General features: G+C 48.1%; 1 non-coding gene across 1 annotated transcript; it reads right to left on the bottom strand.

Annotated features, from left to right (window-relative positions):
• Positions 1-266: 266 nt before the first annotated feature.
• On the bottom strand, positions 267-373 carry LOC123800402 (U6 spliceosomal RNA). The gene has a single exon (XR_006781908.1). It is a non-coding gene; the product is annotated as a U6 spliceosomal RNA (small nuclear RNA).
• Positions 374-6,766: the final 6,393 nt, after the last annotated feature.

Genomic DNA, 6,766 nt, shown 5'->3' with positions numbered 1-6,766 from the left:
TGGACCCCCTGCTCCTCGACTGGGACATGTGGGGGACCCATGGGGCAGAGGGGACGGAAGTTGAGGCTGCTTCTCACCTCCGCGTCACTGTCCCCATACTGGACAGTGTGTCCAGTTTCACAAGATGTTCTGAGTTTCAAGGGAACCTGGAAATGTGCACTGTTATATGCCACCACCCCGTTCTCATGGGGAGCACACGTCTCATTTTCCTCGGACAGTCCACGAACATCAGCTATGCAAAATGCACTGGGGGCCAATTTTTTTTTTTTAATATGAAACACTTAATGAATTTGCATGTAATCCTTATGCTGAAGCCACGCTAATCTTCTCTGTATCGTTTCAACTTCAGTCTATGTGCTGCCGAAACAAGCACCTTGGTATCCAAATCTCACCTGCAGGTTTGGACGTCTTGCTGAGGTTTTGTGTTTTACCCTGACGGTCGATGTCTCTGCCTCAGAAGATCACACCCGGTTCTCAGATGGGAAGTTGATTCCCCTTCTGCAAGCATGTCCCGAAGACCTGAGGGGGAGCACAGAGAGGTTCCTAAGTGTCATCCTCCCCGAGAGCACTCAGGGGACACCCCACTGTCTCCTACTCTGAGGATCAGCCATACAAGTATAGACTGAGCCTGATTGGTTTTATTCTTAGGAAATAAAAATTTATCACACTGTTCTATATTTTTGGTTTCATGATAAGAAGGAAAATCGATTCCTTACTCCAAAAGACTAAAGAATGATTTAGTGGATTTTGTTCAAAAGCCTTGCCCTGTTAAGTTGGGGATGTGGCTTTCTTGACAAACATCAATACTAGTTAGTGAAAAGTGTAGACGTGGCCCCTGAAAATCCCAAGTTCGAGGGCTTATATCTTAATATAAACAGGCTGTGAACTTTTGACTAAAACAGGTAAAGTAAATGACAAACAAACCATGATGAAATGAAAACTAATCAGAAGAGAATAATTGGCTGAATTTTTTCGAGAAGTCCCGCTAATCCTGGAGGATATGATCTCACCTTCCAGCCATGCAGCCGCCGTCCTCACAGGGCAGCTGTGGCCGCACGGACATCCTGGGGTGTGTGTGTGCCTTCGCTCCCAGCCCCGGCCACGTGGTGGTAAAGCTTGGCCAGCATCTTCCTCCCTCACGGCCGCCTTCTCCTTTTCTCTCCTGACCAACGAGCCTCACGCTTCAAGCTCTCCTTGGTATGCTCGTGCACACCTGTACTTTTCCTCCTTGTTCACGTCATCACAGAATTAAAAAAAAAAGTAAAGAAAAGGAAGAAAAAAACATTTGAGGAAATTAGAACAACTGGCAAAATGAAGTTGAACTAATTCACAGCCTCCTTCCTTCTGTATATTCCCCACATAGCAGCCAGTGATCCATTTAAAATCCAAGATTCTACCATACGTCTGTTCAGGGCCTGCAGTGGCTCCCTATTTCTCTGATGAAAGTGATGGTCCTTCAAATGACTTCCGAGTGTCTCTATGATTTGTTCCCTACCTTCTCCCAACTCACGTCTTCTCACCTCTTCCTGCTCTCTCCGTTCCCCACGCATTCAGTCAGCTACACTGACTCCTTAAGGACACCAGGCCCACCCCACCACAGGGCCTTTGCACTTGCTGCTCCTTCCACCTGGAATCTCTTCCTCAGATAGCCACATGCCTCAGCTACATGCCTCACTCCCTCACTTCTTTCAGATCTTTATTCAAAGGTCACCTCATTGTGGTTTTGATTTGCATTTCCTGTTGATTAGTGATGTTGAGCACCTTTTCAGATACTTCTAGGCCATTTGCATGTCTTCTTCAGAAAAATGTCCATTCGGGTCCTTTGCCCATTTTTAATAGGATTATTTGTCTTTTTGCTGTTGAGTTTTCATGGAAACAGAGAAGAGAATGGCGGTTGCCAGGGGCTAAGGGCAGGGGGGAATAGATCAATGAATATATATATATTCATCAATATATATATTGATGCAGATCAAAGAATATAAACTTTAAGTTATAAAAGGAATAAACTCTGGGGCGCCTGGGTGGCTCAGTCGTTAAGTGTCTGCCTTCGGCTTGGGTCATGATCCCAGGGTCCTGGGATCAAGCCCTTCATCGGGCTCCTTGCTTAGAGGGAAACCTGCTTCTTCCTCTGCCACTCCCCCTGCTGGTGTTCCCTCTCTTGCTGTGTCTCTCTCTGTCCAATAAATAAATAAAATATTAAAAAAAAAAAAAAAGGAATAAACTCTGAAGATCTAACGTACAACATGGTGACTGTAGTTTATAATATGGTTGGTAAACTTGAAAGTTGCTGAAAGTAGGTCTTAAGACTTGTCACTGAAAAAAAAAAAAGAAGAAGTTGACTATGTAAGACGATGGTTGTGCTAATTGTCTGGATCTGCAATCATTCCACAATATATATGTATATTATGTCATCACGTTATACACTTTCAATATATACAAATATATTTGTCAATAATTCCTTAAAAGTTGGAGAAAAAAATATCCCTTCCTGGGGGCTGTCCCTGCCCACGGTATTTAACACTTGGATTCAGTGTCCCCGGCTTCAGCACCCCTCCCTGTGCTTCCCTCTTGCTCTGTTCGCCCTCATCACCCATCATTCACTGTCTGAGGTTGCAGCCCGCTCTACACGAGACCTTGTCTGTTAACCGCTTCCCTCCCAGACTGTCACTTCTCTAACAGCAAGGATTTTGTTCTCTTAGCTTGACACACAGTTGACTCCCAAGAAATGTTGAAAATCTTATTCTTTTTTCCAAAAAAAAAAAAACAACACAAAGTAAAAGTAAAATCTACTCCATGGCACGAGGACACTAATGGAACGGAGCAAAGGAGAAAGCTCTGCTCACCTACTCTGTGCTGCGCGGGGACCTGGACAGGTCCCTTGTCGTCTCTGAGCCTCGGTCACCTCTGTAAAGGGACACAACTATACCTGCCTGTCTTAACTCACGGGATGTTTGTGAGACACCAGTGAAAGATCAGTGCCAGAAGTCCTCCAAACACTGCCCAGTGTCCCTGCGGCAGGGGCAAAATTACCCCACCGAGGACCACTGCCTTATAAGGATCTATTAGTTGTCAAAACAATAATATTCACTGCTTAAATTCTTTAACTGGTATGTTTTTCACCAAAATTAAAAACTTGCTTTGCCTCACTGGTTGATTAAACTTTGTTCTTGTGAGAATGAACCAGAAACTTGCCCTGCACCAGGCAGCCCTCAGACCGCTTCCCCCATGCCTATCACGGGAGATGTCCTTTCCTCCAGCTGGAGGGCAGTAAAATGTTTTCAGAGTTTACGTCTCACTTCAGAGCCTTGAATGAGATCCCCAACGTACTGGGGAGTCCGTGCAAAGCTCCAAAGAAGGATCTGGTAGTAAGTCGTTGGGCGGGAAAGCTCTTCCTTTCTTTACCAGCCACCATAACATGCCCTTTGGGAAGGCTCCAGGCGTGTGGAGGACGCACACAACCTAGCTGCTGCTGGAATGTATTTAATGAAATCCAAGGGGCCCTTCGGGAGGCCTGGCTTTGGGGGGGCTTTTCCGGCGGAGGGGGTTCTTCTCAAGGGTAATGACCATCACAAATTTAACATGATGCACTCCAACGTGCAAAGAAAATTGCTTTTTTGTTTAAATTATCCTATAGCTGTTTTCATCTTCTACCTGAATCTCTGAGCACAGTGAGTGGAGATAGGGAGCCAGCAAGACGACTGGGCTTTCCAGTGAACAGCGTGTCAGTGCATTTGTGGTTTAAATAGTGGCTTTTAATAGTCCGTTCCAAGTGCAGCTGTCCACTCCGGTAGTCACTCCCTCCCTCTTTCTCCAAATGGTGATCCGGGTGTGAGTGAGAGACCTGGGACTAGGGAAGCAGCAGCCCGTGGAGGGTCAACGAGCTGCCTGCTCGCCGGTGGCCACAGTGGGATTCCGGCATGGGGTCTGCCCTGGTCTGCGGTGAGTGTGCTGAGGCCCCTGGACGCTCTCACAGCAGGGGGGGGCACCCTCGGCTGCTACTGCCACTGTCCAGCCTGGGCCTCTGGGCTTTGTCGTCCTCAGCGCCTCTCTCCTCCCAATGCTAGGTTGTTGCTAGTCCACATGGAACTTCACGTGCTCTTATGCGGCAAGCAGGAGCGCCCAGACCCCATGCATGCCTGGCCTAGATCACAGGAAGTCAGGAAGATGGCTCGGGGCCGACCACCTAGATAGCAGCCACTCATCCCCAGCCTGAATTGTATCTGTTATCAAGCCAAGGTGGGGCTTCTTTCAAGAGCCTAGAAACTTGTTCATTCATTGAGTCATTCAACAAACATCTGTGCAGTGATGACTTCCATGCCATGCACTGCTGTGGGTCCTGGCGATGGAGCAGCAAACAAAACAAAAGTCCCCAGTCCAGTGGGAAGAAAAAAGCAGTGAGCAATCGAATGAAATACACACTGTGTCAGAGGGCGATACATGCTGTTGAGAGATGTGTATCCGGGAAGGTTGACGAGGACCACTGGGGGAAGAGGGAGCTATCTTAAATGCAGTGATCAAGGAAGCCCTCTCTGATAAGCTGGTATTTGAAAAGATTTGAACAGAGATCTAGAATCCACGAGGGGTGACGCATGAGGCTATCTGCTGGAAGAAACTTTCAGGCAAAGAGAACAGCAAGTGAAAAGGTTCTGAGGCAAGAGCGTGCTGGGTGGGTTAGCGAAACAACATGAAGTCGGCGGTGGCCACTTAGAGAAGGCTTTAGAAACACCAGGCAGAAACGCGAGTGTCTCAGAACATGAAGCAGCTAGCTCCGCATGGCAACAGGCTCCTGACTGGCCTCTCTGTCCTGACTCTTCTCTGACTCAAGAGCCAGCCTTGCCGATGGTGGGTTGTGGAGCCTCACGTCTGGTTTCCTGATTCTTCCTCCATCTTGTTCCTTCCTACCAACAGTTTCTGGCCCAGGAGAGGTGGGTCTCTTTCAGTCACGTTGGAGAACTCCCTCCCTGTATATTCTGAGTTGTGTCTTTTCACTGTGACTTACAATAAAATTCTATGACTGGAGTCGTGGAAAGTCTCACTCTTTATGTCTAAAATGGGAAGCTTGGGACTTTGAACTCCCTATTTCCTTTTTCCAAAAACCCTGGCTTTGTCTCTGCTGGTCCACAGGGTGCCTGTGTGAGAATTGGAAAATGTAGCCAGCTCTCAGAGGACATGGCCGGGCCCCACAATAGGCAGCTTGCCGAGCCAAGCCCAGGCTGCATTTTTGCCCCTTCTTCATACCCCTCAGTTAGCAATCCTCTAGCCCACACCTGGGTGTCAAGCCTATTAATCCCTAAAGACTTGACAAAGTCATCTTTGAGACTCAACATTGATCAATGACTTATGTGTCCTAGAAATCCCAATTCTAAATTTCCCTGTGAGGGACGCCTGGGTGGCTCAGTCAGTTGAGCGTCTGACTCTTGATTTTGGCTCAGATCATGATGTCAGGGTCATGAGATCGAGCCCCATATCAGTGGGGAGTCTGCGTGAGATCCTCTCCCTCTATCCCTCCTCCCACTCCCACACACTCTTGCGTACTTTCTGTCTCTCTCAAAATAAATAAATAAAATCTTGAAAACAAATAAATAAATAAAGTTCCCTGGGAGAACATGCTTCATGGTGCAGCCTTGGAGGCACAAGACGGCCAGAGAATGAGATTTATGGGGGGAAATGAAAATATTATTCCTATTACCAACATTTCCAAAAGATCCTACAGGATCCATTTAATCCCGAGAATAACTTTCTCTTCCCTTCTCTCTCCCCTCATGACCAGGCCTAACATGTACATCTGTAGCCTGGTTCTGGAAGTTAGCATTCAGTGGAATAATGGACATGGGTGGGGATGAAGGTGTGTGGGGGACCAGGTGAAGCCAGGCTTGGGCAAAGAGGGGGTGCCTCTTTGGAGGAGGAGAGAAACAAGACTTAACGGGTGGATATCCAGTGAAGGCAGTGGGCATCGGGAACCCAGGGTTTGAGATTTTCCTCTGCTTACAAAGGAACACGTCAGCCGGCCACAGTTTCAAGGATGATGGCAAAAGACGTGACACTCCTGAGTCAGAGACAAAGGCCCTTATCACTCACCACACAGTGAGCAGGATGGGCATCAGCAGAACGCCATCAAGCGCCCTTGCCCCGCAAATCCCACAGCGATGATGCAGAGGGGTCCGTGTGGGTCCTGCGCGTGGAGTGAGTTTGCGTCACAGCTGAGAATCCATGCACTGGGGAGATTGGAATCATTCCTAACATGCAGTTAGCGCCCCTAGCTGGCCTCTGTCCCAGAAGGAGACATTGTCTTTGCTACACAGAACAGTTAAGCAAGCCTGCCCTTTGCTTTGGAGGGGGCACCTACCCCTGTCTTCCCAGACTGTTCTCTGCATAAACATTCATGGAGAGATTCTGGGACAAAGGCAGCCGGTGTGTCTGCTCGCAAGAAATGGGAAAGACACACGGACAGTTGTTTCCTGGTCTGGCAGGTCAGAGCTCAGTCTGTGGTGCTGGTGGAGGGACAAGAATTGGCTACTGTCGCCCCAGAGCTCCTGTTCTTGGTGAGAAAGGATGAAAAATATAAAGCTGAAGACCATGCTTGTGTCACTCAAAGATAAGCTCAGCCTTTTAGTCCCTGGTACTGCCTCGAAAGTAAACACAAATGGGCCCAAACACAAAACAGAGGCAAGACTGAGGAGTTGGGCAACTTGAACATTCCTTCCCACCAGGCACGTTTTCTGCCGGAAGTCATTGGCCCCTGGCTGGCTGGGCCAGCACACCCCTC

Source organism: Ursus americanus, chromosome 6 (assembly GCF_024610735.1).
Source record: "Ursus americanus isolate L20-20 chromosome 6, mUrsAme1.1.p, whole genome shotgun sequence".
Taxonomy (NCBI): domain Eukaryota; kingdom Metazoa; phylum Chordata; class Mammalia; order Carnivora; family Ursidae; genus Ursus; species Ursus americanus.
The sequence above is the reverse complement of the archived record's forward strand: the minus strand, read 5'-3'. Positions and strand labels throughout refer to the sequence as shown.